This window comes from Hyla sarda, chromosome 7 (assembly GCF_029499605.1).
Source record: "Hyla sarda isolate aHylSar1 chromosome 7, aHylSar1.hap1, whole genome shotgun sequence".
NCBI classification, from domain to species: domain Eukaryota; kingdom Metazoa; phylum Chordata; class Amphibia; order Anura; family Hylidae; genus Hyla; species Hyla sarda.
This window is the reverse complement of record NC_079195.1, coordinates 13,681,069-13,696,435: the sequence shown is the minus strand read 5'-3', so window position 1 is coordinate 13,696,435 and position 15,367 is coordinate 13,681,069. Positions and strand designations below refer to the sequence as shown.

The 15,367-nt window shown below is 47.5% G+C and overlaps 1 protein-coding gene across 1 annotated transcript in view; it reads left to right on the top strand.

Annotated features, from left to right (window-relative positions):
• Positions 1–11,801: 11,801 nt before the first annotated feature.
• Positions 11,802–15,367, top strand: part of CASP7 (caspase 7) — a 52,913-nt gene continuing 49,347 nt past the window's right edge. The window contains exon 1 of the mRNA XM_056529868.1: positions 11,802–11,870. The gene's annotated coding sequence lies outside the window, so the exon portion shown is untranslated. The remainder of the gene's footprint in view (positions 11,871–15,367) is intronic.

Below are 15,367 nucleotides of genomic sequence, written 5' to 3'. Positions count from 1 at the left end.
CCTGAGTTATATCCTGTATTATACTCCAGAGCTGTACTCACTATTCTGCTGGTGAGATCACTGTGTACATGCATTACATTACTTATCCTGTACTGATCCTGAGTTATATCCTGTATTATACTCCAGAGCTGTCCTCACTATTCTGCTGGTGAGGTCACTGTGTACATACATTACATTACTTATCCTGTACTGATCCTGAGTTATATCCTGTATTATACTCCAGAGCTGTACTCACTATTCTGCTGGTGAGATCACTGTGTACATGCATTACATTACTTATCCTGTACTGATCCTGAGTTATATATCAGACAGGAGGCTCATATCTTGCATTAAACTTTCTCTTTAATGCCCATAGCAGAAAAACTACAGACAATTAATTCACTTTAGTATAAAAATTTCATTAAAACTACAACTCCCAGCAGCCCCCGGATCCTCCCTCCTCTGGGTCGGCGACCCTATATAAGGGGCTGTCTGGACCTCCTCCTCCTCTTTCTTTCTGCTCATGGCAGCAAGTTAAGTATATTCTCTGTGAATTAATGTGTATTAATTGTGATTCCGGGTGTATTCAGGGTATCTAGGATTATGCCCTGTATACTCCGGCTGTTATTTTCTCTGTTATTCTAATATTACTAATTTTCGGGGTATATATATTTATATATATACCTATTTTCTCCTCATACCTATTTTCTCTTCATACTCTGCATTTTCTGAGCTTTCTCTGCCTCTAGCAGTGATTCCTGTCATATCTCTGTATTTGCCTCCATTAGTATTGTCCCTCTATAGGCGCCATCTTACTTTCTATTCGCGCCGTCTTCTTACCCTCTTCCCGCCGCTTGCCACCTTCGCGGGCTTCGCAATGTCAGGGGGCGTGTCCGGGTGTCGCCTTCCGGGATTCCGTGCGACATATCACAGGTCTTACAGCCGTGGTCTCGCGAGATTACGGCTGTAAGCGCTGGTTGCTGGATCCCTCTCCCCGTCGCCAGTGTTGTGCGAGCGGTGAGAGGAGCGCCAGCATTATAGGTCCGGTCCAAGTTTAGTTACCTTCAGGTAGTTTGTTAATATTAGCTAGTAGCATTAGCTCTTCTAAACAGAACTACTAATATTTTACAGTCAGTTGGCTACTTGTAGCTTCTGCTAAAGTTCTGATAACTTCCCTACTCTGTCTATCATGGCTGGTGAAAAATCCTCAGTCCCTTTCTCTACTCTGCCTGGCCAGACTAATGAGGGCATAGAGATTGAGGCTTCTCAGATCATGTCTGCGACTCAAATACAGGACTTGATTAACAAGTCCATTCAGGCAGCTCTGGCTGCAAATATGAGTTATGATAAACCTTTAGCATCTACCTCTAGAGAGGTGCCCGTTAGGGGTAAGGTCTCACATAAAAGAAAACATGTCTCTGGACATTTCGACTCCCCGGCAGGGGAAGCTTACAATGTGCCCCAGACAGAACCTGAACCGGTCTGTCACACCCCGCATCCTAATATACATTCTCGACCCTTGGGCCCCAAGGAGAAAACTTGTAAGGGGCAGAAGTCCGCCCGGCGGACGAAACCGGACTCATATGTCACGTCTACCGACGAGTCGTCCGGCGAGTCTGATGTGGCTGAGGCCACAGGCTCTGATTCTGATGAGGAAGATGCGGGGTTTATGGCTGATTACCCTGATGCCAAACCAGAGGCGCCAAATGAGGCGATCCTAGATTCTCTGGGCCAACCACTTTTCAGCCCGGATGCGATCACACACCCACGCTCCGGAGACTGGGCACCGCTACCACACGTAGCACAATATATTGAATATTGGACTAGACGGGCTTTGGACCGCACGAACCGTAATAAATTGAGGGCTGAGTGCCCCAGACCCTGTGTAACCAAGAAGATTGCGGTCACGCCAGAAATAGATCCGGTTCTCCTCAAGTACCTGACACGATCAGGAAAGTATTCAAAGAAGGGGATTGAGAGATCATTTAAGTTGATCCAAGACCGCATTCTTGATCTTCTTGGCCCGCTCACAAAGATATTAAATCTTTCAGAGCAAGCGGCATCCACCGCCCAACCGGTAGACCTAGAGCAACTGAGAGGCTGGGCCCAGCATGCTATATGCATGCTGGGCAGTGCGAACACGGCCTGTTCTACTGAACGGAGACGGTCCATTCTGATGAAACTGGAGCCGCAGCTCTCCCACTTAGCGGAGAATGAGCCGGATCCCTCCGCTGAAGGTCTCTTATTTGGGGATGACCTCATTAAAAATATTAACAAGTTTGTCAGCCTGTTTTCCAGCCTGGATAAGGCGCAAACTTCTCTAAAAAAGACGGGCCAACCTGGTAAGGTTTTCGGCAAGGCCGGTAGAAGCAGAGGCCGATCTGCCGGCCACAATGCCCCATATAGGCCCTACATTAGACCGGCACAGCAACAATTTGCTCCTGCTCAACCACAATATGCTCTGCCCGTGGTCCAACCGGCCCCTTTCTTTCCCCCTCGAGGGCGACCATGGAGAGGACGCGGAGGTCGCGGATTCCCCAGATCTCGCCCACCGACCGGTGAGTACCCTTTCAATTCCACACACATTGGTGGGGGGCAGGCTAAGATATTTTTTCCACGTCTGGTCCACGATTACAGCAGACGTTTGGATCCTCAATACGGTAGCTGGATAGAATTCCAGTCTCTTCTTGGTCAAGAAGAAAGATGGCGGTTACCGCCCGGTGATAAATCTGAGAGGTTTGAATCAACACGTGACTTACCGTCACTTCAAGATGGAAGGGATCCATCTGCTACGCGACCTCCTTTGGCCAGGAGACTGGTTAGTAAAAATCGATCTGAAGGACGCATATCTTACCGTCCCCATTCATCACACCTCCCAAAGATTCCTACGATTCCTATGGAGGGACCGAATGTGGCAGTTCACCTGCCTTCCATTCGGGTTATCATCGGCCCCTTGGTGTTTCACCAAGTTACTGAAACCGGTGGTAGCAGCTCTTCGGAGCAGGGGGGTACGGCTTATTATTTACTTGGACGATCTACTAATTATGGCCCGGTCCAGGGCACAGGCCGTGACTCACAGCCAATGGGCCCTTTCGTTGATGGAGGAACTGGGATTCCTCATCAACCACAAAAAATCGGTTCTGTCTCCCGCGCAGGAAATGGAGTTCCTGGGTTTCCTAGTGGATACCCAACGAGCCATCTTGATGTTACCAAAATCCAAGTTGGCTTTGATTCGCAAGGAAATCAGAGCGACTTTGCGCAAAGCTCGAGTATCACTGAGGGTGATTGCACGCATTGTGGGCCTATTATCGACCTCTATTCAAGCGATATTTCCGGCCCCTCTTCACTATCGGGCCCTTCAGCGACTCAAAGCTCTCCACCTTCGCCAGGGTCTTCGCTATGCGGACGAAGTTACCATCGGACCGGAAGTTGTAGAGGAATTGCAGTAGTGGCTTCGACACGCTGTCGAATGGAACGGCAGGACTATCTTCAATGCCTGCCTGGATGTCATAATAGAGTCCGATGCGAGCCGCCACGGTTGGGGAGCAAGACACCACAGGAGGGAGATGGTCCGCAGAGGAGTCTTTTCTCCACATCAATGCCTTGGAACTCTTGGCAGCATTCTTCGCTATCAGGAGTTTTCTCCCTCACCATTCCAATTGTTGCGTAATTGTACGCATGGACAATGTGGCGGCGGTTCAATACGTCAACCGCCTGGGAGGTACGAGGTCCAGAGTGCTGGCGGACATCGCGTCCACGTTCTGGCATTTCTGTTTATCCCGGGACATCATTCCGATTGCGGAATACCTTCCTGGTGTGTCCAACATCGTAGCGGATTGGAATTCTCGCTATTTGAAGGATTCCAGCGATTGGACGTTGGACCGATCTATCTTTCGGGCTTTGAGGTCTCTTTGGGGTCCGTTACACACGGACCTCTTCGCATCCCGGCTCAATCGACAACTGCCTCGCTTTTACAGCTGGAGGCCGGACCCGGAAGCATCCGCAGTGGACGCATTCCGTCAGATATGGGAACTGGGGACGCACTATGCGTTTCCCCCATTCAATATGATAACCAGAGTTCTTCTCCAAGTACTGAGTCAGAAGGCGACGGTGGTGTTGGTCACCCCTTGGTGGCCGACGCAATCATGGTTTCCTCTTCTTTTAGGGATGACGATCGACTATCCTCGTTTGATTCCTCACTCGCCTCACCTTCTCACGAACCCAACCAAGGGTCCTCATCCCCTGATATTGGAGGGCAACCTTCCACTCCTTGCGTGGTTGGTTTCGGGGTCCCGGACGCCGGTGGTGACCTTTCACAATCGGCTAGAGACCTCCTTGCCTTGGCCTGGGCCCCAGGGACTAGATCGGCATATCGATCAACCTGGGCATTTTGGGTTCGTTGGTGTGATAGACGGCAAGTTGATGCCGTTCATGCACCTGTTTCAGTGATAGTGAATTATTTAGCGGACTCTTTTGAGTCTGGGAAATCCTACAGTTCACTGAACGTGTACAGATCCGCCATATCGGCGTATCATTGCCCGGTGGACGCATTACCGGTGGGCAAACATCCTTTGGTATGTAGGCTCTTACGAGGCATAAGATTTAAGCGTCCTCCCCGTCCTACGTACCAGTCTACTTGGGATGTCTCCCTTGTGTTGGATTTATTTTCCTTCTGGGAGGACAATGACGCAATCGCTTTAAAGTTGCTATCCCTCAAGCTTACTACACTGTTATGTTTAGTATCCATAAAACGGGTGTCGGATGTAAAAGCGTTGGATATTTCCAGGCGACAATTTTCACCGGAAGGGGTACGGTTGTCGATGGTTCGCAGGACTAGACGGGACTTCAATCCGTCTTCTATCCCTTTTTTCCTGATCACCCACGTCTGTGTGTAGTACGCCGTCTACAATCGTATGAGTCGCGGACCGCGACTTTGAGATCTGAATCTTACAGTCAGTTGTTGATATCATATGTCAAACCTCATCTTCCGGTATCCTCGGCCACTTTGGCCAGGTGGGTGAGGTCGGCCATGAAAATGGCTGGGATCGATATCTCTCTTTTTGGTGCTCATTCTTCTAGAGGGGCTATGGCCACCAAGGTGGTCACTTCGGGAGGTTCGCTTTCGGATCTTCTGTTGGCCGCTGATTGGTCGTCCGAGACGACTTTTCGGCAATTTTATTTTAAACCTCAAACACACGTCTCTGTGTCTGTTCTATGACATCTTTGTTATTATTTCTTTATGTAAGCACTGTTAGCTTTAAACTTGCAAGATATGAGCCTCCTGTCTGATATATAAATCGGGATTTTCCAAGCTATCGTGACGGAAAATATAAGTTATATGAAGACAGGAGGCGAGTATCTTCCCTCCCTACCCAACCCTGTTATGGTGTTTTTTCTTTCTCGTTTCAGGCTACTGAAGTACGGAACTTTCTTCTAAGTGGAAGTGTATGAAGCGTCCCTGAATCACAGGCGCTTTGTTTTTGTTCCAGTTGCAACACAGTTGGTCGAGGCCCGGTTGGCCCTGACTTCCGGCTTTCAAGAGTCGAGGTTTCGATGGATGACGGAGTACTTCCGGTGTGACATACGACCGTGCGCTGTTCCAGAGTTTGCACGAAAGAAAGAGGAGGAGGAGGTCCAGACAGCCCCTTATATAGGGTCGCCGACCCAGAGGAGGGAGGATCCGGGGGCTGCTGGGAGTTGTAGTTTTAATGAAATTTTTATACTAAAGTGAATTAATTGTCTGTAGTTTTTCTGCTATGGGCATTAAAGAGAAAGTTTAATGCAAGATACTCGCCTCCTGTCTTCATATAAGTTATATTTTCCATCACGATAGCTAGGAAAATCTCGATTTATATCCTGTATTATACTCCAGAGCTGTTCTCACTATTCTGCTGGTGAGGTCACTGTGTACATACATTACATTACTTATCCTGTACTGATCCTGAGTTATATCCTGTATTATACTCCAGAGCTGTACTCACTATTCTGCTGGTGGGGTCACTGTGTACATACATTACATTACTTATCCTGTACTGATCCTGAGTTATATCCTGTATTATACCCCAGAGCTGTACTCACTATTCTGCTGGTGGGGTCACTGTGTATATACATTACATTACTTATCCTGTACTGATCCTGAGTTATATCCTGTATTATACTCCAGAGCTGTACTCACTATTCTGCTGGTGAGGTCACTGTGTGCATACATTACATTACTTATCCTGTACTGATCCTGATTTATATCCTGTATTATACTCCAGAGCTGTACTCACTATTCTGCTGGTGGGGTCACTGTGTACATACATTACATTACTTATCCTGTACTGATCCTGAGTTATATCCTGTATTATACTCCAGAGCTGTACTCACTATTCTGCTGGTGAGATCACTATCTGCAAACTAATCAGAAAACAGATAAAGTGAATGAGGTAAATAATCTGGTCATAATGGCTCCTCTCTCTGTGGTGGAGTTTATTAGGACAGGTTACCGGTCAGTTATTGTAATTGATGTTGAATGCAGGAACAATGGAGAAGTGTAAGGATCTGATCAGTGACCAGGGATGAGTAGTCGCAGCTTGTTGTGTTTGGGGCCCACAGAGCGGTCAGAGCCCATGTGACCACTGTCCACCTCCCATAGTGTCTATAATGGGCATCAGAACTGGAGGATGGAGCTGTGGAAGAAGTACCGGGTCTATTGGATGACCTTTTCCATCATGTGGACAGGTGGGTGTGTGGTGTCCCAGCACCGGGGGCTGTCCTGTGGGCTGCGGATCTCCTTCGGCAGACCGGATGCTCTTGGGTCGGGCCCACCGTTCTCATGGTAATTATGTTCCCGCACTTTATTACATTTGTGATATTCTTTGTTATTTATGTACTGTACCTTTAAAGGGGTACTCCGCTGCTCAGCGTTTGGGACAGACTGTTCCGAACACTGGAACCGGCGCTGGGAGCTCGTGACGTCATAGCCCTGCCCCTCATGACATCACGCCCCACCCCCTCAATGCATGTCTATGGGAGGGGGCGTGACGGCCGTCACGCCCCCTCCCATAGACTTGCATTGAGGGGGCGGGGCATGACATCAGACAGGGGTGGAGTCGTGACATCACGATACTCCATCCCCGTGGTCGGGAGGCAAAACACTGAGACCAGCGCTTCCTGCAGTGCTTACAGGTGGGTGCTGCATGCTAAATTGTGGGGGTCCCCTTTGTATAGGGGATAAGATGTCTTGGGACCGGAGTACCCCTTTAAGGAAGAGATGTAGTGGTAACCAGGTGAACCTGTCTGCCCAATAAGAACCCCCAAATTCTCCTGTATATAGTGTAGGGAGGAGGAGTTTCCCCAGTGGAGATGAGATATGGACTGAAGTTGAGTCAGTGCTGAGTACAGTGTGAAAAGGAGGTGGAAGCGGTGTGTGATGAATTCAGAGGGAAACCTGAGAAAATCTCTGAATCAAGTCAACCCCTCCATTCTGCAAGTGTTCCCCGTACAGCGGTGAGTTAAGCCCTCGCGGTGTTAGAAATGTTACCTTGTCACAACCCTTGTCAGCGTGGGACATCTTCAAGTGTCAAATCTCAAGTCTATATGATTCAAGTGGGTGAAAAGCACCATAAGGTATTGAAAGAGCTTTATTCATCATTCAGTCATCATTACAAGTCGTACAATAAATTACAATCACACAAAGCATGACAGTACAGTATACAGCACAGGTTCCCTAAGCTATACACCGTACCACATGCTACACTAACACTCCGCTCCATCACTCGATATCGAAGAAACAAATTCGAAAATCAATAACATATTACAGTCTGTGATCGGGGAGGGGGCGTGGGGTCAAATGGGGAGTAGGGCAGATCACAGGGTCAGACTACTGGGCAAACGTATGGAGAGGTAGGGGAAGCAGAGGCGCATTAATCCTCTTCTTCATCAACGTCCGGACGGTTCAAGATGGAATAGTCTCTAAGCCGGCTGTGGACCAGCCTGCGGCAGTCCTGCACATGTCCTCCCTGTTGTAAATGAGGCGATTCCTGGCCAGCCATATAGCGTCCTTAAAACAGTTCATAAGGCACCAGTCCATGGAAAAAGTCCATAAAGCACTGAATGGTACGATAGGTAGTTCCCGGCGTAGCGAGTCTCTAAGATCAGGTTCTAGGGCATTCAATAGGCCCTGGCGCAAAGGGGCCCTGCCAAATGACGTGCATAGATGTTTCCTCCACATAGGGGCACCTGGGGCAGTACCTGGTTTTGCACAGGCCACGGACATGCATGAATAACCTCAGAAAATACCAAAAGTCCCAGCAAGTCCACAGGAATCCGAAGGGTTACACTGCATCTCTTCTGCTCTACGCAATACTGTGGGTTGTACCATCTACACCTGCTCAGTAACAGACAGTTATCCGTAACCCGACGTCAGTGTGTTTTTTTACACCAACACACCTCGAACCGTGTATAGGATAACGGTGCCCTGGCGTCACGATTGACAAAAATCACTTGCACCCCCGTGTCTCCACATGTGTGTGTCACTTACCTGGGAAAGAGATGGCATCAGGATGCATTATGGGAAGAAAACAAGCCAGTGGGGGCAGTGGGATGGGCAATGTTCTGCTGGAGACCTTGTGCCCTGACCTCATGTGGAAGGTACTGGGAAACGTCCCCCCTACCTAACCATTGTACAGACCAATACCCCCCCTTCATGGCAGCGGGATCCCTTAATTGCAGCGGTAGATCTTAATCCGATCGATCATCTGTGGGATTTGCTGGAGAAACCCAACCATGGAGGTCGCCCCTCGCACCCTACAGGATCTAATACCACAGGACACATCACAGTGCTATGGGGTCCTGGCCTCAAGGGTCACATAAGAGGACTATGGGATTCAGGCTTCAGGGGGGTCACAGCAAAGGAATATGAGGTTTAGGGCTCAGGGGTCACATCACAGAACTATGGGATCTGGGCCTTGGGGGTCACAGCAGCATGGGAATATGGGGTCTAGCGCTGAGGGGTCATATCAGAGCGCTGAGGGGTCATATCAGAGGACTATGGGATTCGGGCCTCTGGGGGATGACAGCAAAATAATATGAGGTCTGGAGCTCAGGAGTCACAGCACAGGGCTATAGGGTCCGAGCTTTGGGGTCACAGCACAGGGGTATGGGGTCTGGGCCCCAATGGTCACAGTATAGGGCTCTGGGCCTCAGGGGTCACATCACATGACTATGGGGTCTGGGGCACAGGGGTATGAGGTCTGGGCCCCAGGGGTCACATCATATGGGGTCTGGTTCCAATGTGTCTATTATAATATTGTAGATGGCGGTGGCGCTCTGGAGGGGTCATGTATTATGAGCGGACGTCCTGGTATGAGGCCCCTCGTGTTATCATCAGAACAACATGTCGGTGATTCAGCGTCCGGTGATGTCAGAGGAGCAGAATAGCGCAGACATTATAATCCGTCATGTTCCGGCCCTGATATCCGGTGACCGTCAGGTGACGTGTGATCCTGTATACGACCCCCTATAGGAGATAAACACATAGGAGGAGATTCATCAAAACATAGTAACATAGCAGCCAGGTCGCTTCTTCTGATGGTTTGTTACAATGTATCAGTGTAGGTACAATGTACTAGTTATCTCTGTATGCAAACTAATACAGCAGCTGGAGTGTAGAGTTCTGGGATTCTCTGAGACTGTATCACACATGACAGGCTTAGATACAGCAGCTGCAGTGTAGAGTTCCTGGATTCTCTGAGACGGTATCACACATGACAGGATTAGATACAGCAGCTCCTGGAGTATAGAGTTCCTGGATTCTCTGAGACAGTATCACACATGACAGGCTTAGATACAGCAGCTCCTGGAGTATAGAGTTCCTGGATTCTCGGAGACTGTATCACACATGACAGGCTTAGATACAGCAGCTGGAGAATAGAGTTCCTGGATTCTCTGAGACAGTATCACACATGACAGGCTTAGATACAGCAGCTGCAGTGTAGAGTTCCTGGATTCTCTGATACAGTATCACACATGACAGGCTTAGATACAGCCGCTGGAGTGTAGAGTTCGGGGATTCTCTGAGACAGTATCACACATGACAGGCTTAGATACAGCAGCTGGAGTGTAGAGTTCCTGGATTCTCTGAGACTGTATCACACATGACAGGCTTAGATACAGCAGCTGGAGTGTGGAGTTCCTGGATTCTCTGAGACGGTATCACACATGACAGGCTTAGATACAGCCGCTGGAGTGTAGAGTTCGGGGATTCTCTGAGACAGTATCACACATGACAGGCTTAGATACAGCAGCTGGAGTGTAGAGTTCGGGGATTCTCGGAGACAGTATCACACATGACAGGCTTAGATACAGCAGCTGGAGTATAGAGTTCCTGGATTCTCTGAGACTGTATCACACATGACAGGCTTAGATACAGCAGCTGGAGTGTGGAGTTCCTGGATTCTCGGAGACAGTATCACACATGACAGGCTTAGATACAGCAGCTGGAGTGTAGAGTTCCCGGATTCTCTGAGACTGTATCACACATGACATGCTTAGATACAGCAGCTGGAGTATAGAGTTCCGGGATTCTCTAAGACTGTATGACACATGACAGGCTTAGATACAGCTCCTGGAGTGTAGAGTTCTGGGATTCTCTGAGACAGTATCACACATGACAAGCTTAGATACAGCTCCTGGAGTGTAGAGTTCCTGGATTCTCTGAGACTGTATCACACAGGACAGGCTTAGATACATCAGTGTAGAGTTCCTGGATTCTCTGAGACTGTATCACACATGACAGGCTTAGATACAGCAGATCCTGGAGTGTAGAGTTCCTGGATTCTTTAAGACTGTATCACACATGACAGGCTTAGATACAGCAGCTGGAGTGTATAGTTCCTAGATTCTCTGAGACTGTATCACACATGACATGCTTAGATACAGCAACTGGAGAGTAGAGTTCTGGGATTCTTTAAGACTGTATCACACATGACAGGCTTAGATACAGCAGCTGGAGTATAGAATTCCTGGATTCTCTGACACAGTATCACACATGACAGGCTTAGATACAGCAGCTGGAGTGTAGAGTTCCTGGATTCTCTGAGACTGTATCACACATGACCCGATTAGATACAGCAGGTGGAGTGTGGAGTTCCTGGATTCTCGGAGACAGTATCACACATGACAGGCTTAGATACAGCAGCTTGTTGTGTGTTGAGTTCCTGGATTCTTTAAGACTATATCACACATGACAAGATTAGATACAGCTCCTGGAGTGTAGAGTTCCTGGATTCTCGGAGACGGTATCACACATGACAGGCTTAGATACAGCAGCTGGAGTGTAGAGTTCCTGGATTTTCGGAGATGGTATCACACATGACAGGCTTAGATACAGCAGCTGGAGTGTAGAGTTCCTGGATTTTCGGAGATGGTATCACACATGACAGGCTTAGATACAGCAGCTGGAGTGTAGAGTTCCTGGATTCTCGAAGACGGTATCAAACATGACAGGATTAGATACAGCAGCTGGAGTGTAGAGTTCCTGGATTCTCGGAGATGGTATCACACATGACAGGCTTAGATACAGCAGCTGGAGTGTGGAGTTCCTGGATTCTCGGAGATGGTATCACACATGACAGGCTTAGATACAGCAGCTGGAGTGTAGAGTTCCTGGATTCTCGGAGATGGTATCACACATGACAGGCTTAGATACAGCAGCTGGAGTGTGGAGTTCCTGCATTCTCGGAGATGGTATCACACATGACAGGCTTAGATACACATGAGAGGAAGTGTGCGCTCACACAGGGAGGAGGAGGGGAAACTCCTTCCACTTCCTCCTCGGGGCGGAGAGTTTGAAATGAAACTTAGTTTGGGGCTGAAGACTCGGGGGACGCGAATTTAAGGGATTTCAGGTAAATCTGCCACTTTTGTATCGCGACCGCCATCTGCTTCGCCAAACGTTAACCCCTGCCGTGCCAGAGCCACCCAGCACACGAGGGGTTAAAACCTTCCTATGCACTCTCTATGGGCTTTTTCTTCTTCTGTTCTTTGGATTTCCCCTGTGATTCTATCTGCACCAGGGACTGCTGGGTCTTATAGTTCTCCGATACCAAGTGATCAGTATCCCAGGGTCTCCAAACTACGGACCTCCAGCTGTTGCTACAACTCCCAGCATGCCCTGGCAGCCGACAGCCTTTCTGGCTCATGAATAGAATGCTGGAAGCACAGTTAAGACTGGGACTTGCTGGGACTTGTGGTTCAGCATCTTGTTTTTGGCTCTAAATCGGTGGTGGCGTCCATGGAAGACTCGTGCCGGTCACCGCGGCGCCGCTTCTCCGGTTTATGGTTCCTGAAAAGAGGCGTCGCCGTCACGTGAGGAGAGTAAAAGGAAAGTTACACTGACCGGAAACGGTTGGAGCGATGTACGTGTTTCCCAACTGAGGTTCCTCCAGCTGTTGCAAAACTACAACTCCCAGCATGCCCGGACAGCCTTTGGCTGTCCGGGCATGCTGGGAGTTGTAGTTTTGCAACAGCTGGAGGCACGCTGTTTAGTAAACACTGTTCTTATAGATTGCTGACTTTTGCAGTATGGTGCGGATTATAGTGTAGAATTTTTAGATGTAGCAGGGCTGGGTTTGTATGACATAACAGGGTCAGAGTATGTGCAATGTGGCATTATTGGAAACAATTGTATCCAGTCTAGACAATGCTCTGTGAGCTAAACAGCCAGGACTCCAGACTGATACATTGTACATAGCTAGTCCTGCTCTCAGCTGAGAAGTGATACAATTATATCCAGTCTAGACAATGCTCTGTGAGCTAAACATCCTGGACCCCAGACTGATACATTGTACATAGCTAGTCCTGCTCTTAGCTGAGAAGTGATACAATTGTATCCAGTCTAGACAATGCTCTGTGAGCTAAACATCCTGGACCCCAGACTGATACATTGTACATAGTTAGTCCTGCTCTCAGCTGAGAAGTGATACAATTGTATCCAGTCTAGACAATGCTCTGTGAGCTAAACATCCTGGACCCCAAACTGATACATTGTACATAGCTAGTCCTGCTCTCAGCTGAGAAGTATATACAATTGTATCCAGTCTAGACAATGCTCTGTGAGCTAAACACCCTGGACCCCAGACTGATACATTGTACATAGCTAGTCCTACTCTCAGCTGAGAAGTGATACAATTGTATCCAGACTAGACAATGCTCTGTGAGCTAAACATCCCGGACTCCAGACTGATACATTGTACATAGCACGTCCTGCTCTCAGCTGAGAAGTGATACAATTGTATCCAGTCTAGACAATGCTCTGTGAGCTAAACATCCTGGACTCCAGATACATTGTTACAAACTCTCAGCACGCGGGAGAGATGTGCGGTGTCCATGTGTTTATTTCGCAGGGGATTATTTACACTGATACATTGTAACAAGCCCTCAGCTGTGAGAAGTAGTGAGTCCAGCGTCTTAATATAAATTAGAATGATCCCATTCACTGACAGCAAGCAGTAATATATAGCAAAAATATATAGTGCAGTAATAAAATATAAAGACCTGCATTAAGGTAGTGAGTGGTGTTGCATTAATGCGCGACCTATGTCACGACAGTGGCCGCAGGTCATGTGACTTCACCACCATTTACCTCAATGCAAGTCACCTGATACTTTCTTGCAACTTCTCTGAGATTTGGTAATGGGGTGTGATGAGGGCAGATGTTGTTACCCTAGGGGCAAGATGGCATTAATCCCTTGTATTCGTGACGCCAGGGTGTGGTTTATCCTCGATACCACCCGAAGGTATACCGCTGGATCCTGGGCTTGGCACGGGGGGGGGGGCAATATAGACTCTGACGCCAAGTTACGGACAAGGGTAGACAGTTGGTAAAGTCTATAAGATGCCTGATCGCGGGGGTCCCGCTGCTGGGGACCCCCGTGATCTTCCACGCCGCACCCCGTTAGAATCAGCCCCCGGAGCGTGCTCGCACGCTCCGGGGGCTGATTCTAACCGGGTGCGGCGTGGAAGATCATGGGGACCCCCGCGATCAGGAATCTTATCCCCTATCCAAAGGATAGGGGATAAGATGTCTTAGCGCCGGAGTACCCCTTTAAATGGGCACTGTCAAATTCAAAAACGTTTGATGTTGTAAAGCATGTAAAACCATTAAAGGGGTACTCCGGTGAAAAACTTTTTTTTTATTTTTATTTTTTTAAATCAACTGGTGCCAGAAAGTTAAACAGATTTGTAAATTACTTCTATTAAAAAATCTTAATCCTTCCAGTACTTATTAGCTGCTGAATACTACAGCGGAAATTCTTTTCTTTTTGGAAACACTGAGCTCTCTGCTGACATCACGAACACAGTGCTCTCTACTGACATCTCTGTCCATTTTAGGAACTGTCCAGAGCAGCATATGTTTGCTATGGGGATTTTCTCCTACTCTGGACAGTTCTTAAAATGGACAGAGATGTCAGCAGAGAGCACTGTGCTCGTGATGTCAGCAGAGAGCTCTGTGTTTCAAACGGAAAATAATTTCCACTGTAGTATTCAGCAGCTAATAAGTACTGGAAGGATTAAGATGTTTTAATAGAAGTCATTTACAAATCTGTTTAACTTTCTGGCACCAGTTGGTTTAAAAAGTTGATTTTCACCGGAGTACCCCTTTAACCCCTTAAGGACGGAGCCCTTTTTTGCACATCTGACCACTGTCACTTTAAACATTAATAACTCTGGAATGCTTTTAGTTATCATTCTGATTCCGAGATTGTTTTTTCGTGACATATTCTACTTTAACTTAGTGGTAAACTTTGGTGGTAACTTGCATCCTTTCTTGGTGAAAAATCCCAAAATTTGATGAAAAAATTTAAAATTTAGCATTTTTCTAACTTTGAAGCTCTCAGCTTGTAAGGAAAATGGATATTATGAATACATTTTTTTTGGTTCACATATACAATATGTCTACTTTATGTTTGCATCAATACGTTGACAAGTTTTTACTTTTGGAAGTCACCAGAGGGCTTCAAAGTTCAGCAGCAATTTTCCAATTTTTCACAAAATTTTCAAACTCGCAATTTTTCAGGGACCAGTTCAGGTTTGAAGTGGATTTGAAGGGTCTTCATATTAGAAGAACCCCACAAATGACCCCATTATAAAAACTACACCCCCCAAAGTATCCAAAATGACATTCAGTAAAAGTTTTAACCCTTTAGGTGTTTCACAGGAAAAGCAGCAAAGTGAAGGAGAAAATTCAAAATCTTCATTTTTTTACACTCTCATGTTCTTGTAGACCCAATTTTTTTATTTTTACAAGGGGTAAAAGGAGAAAATGTATACTTATATTTGTAGCCCAATTTCTCTCGAGTAAGCACATACCTCATATGTCTATGTAAAGTGTTCGGCGGGCGCA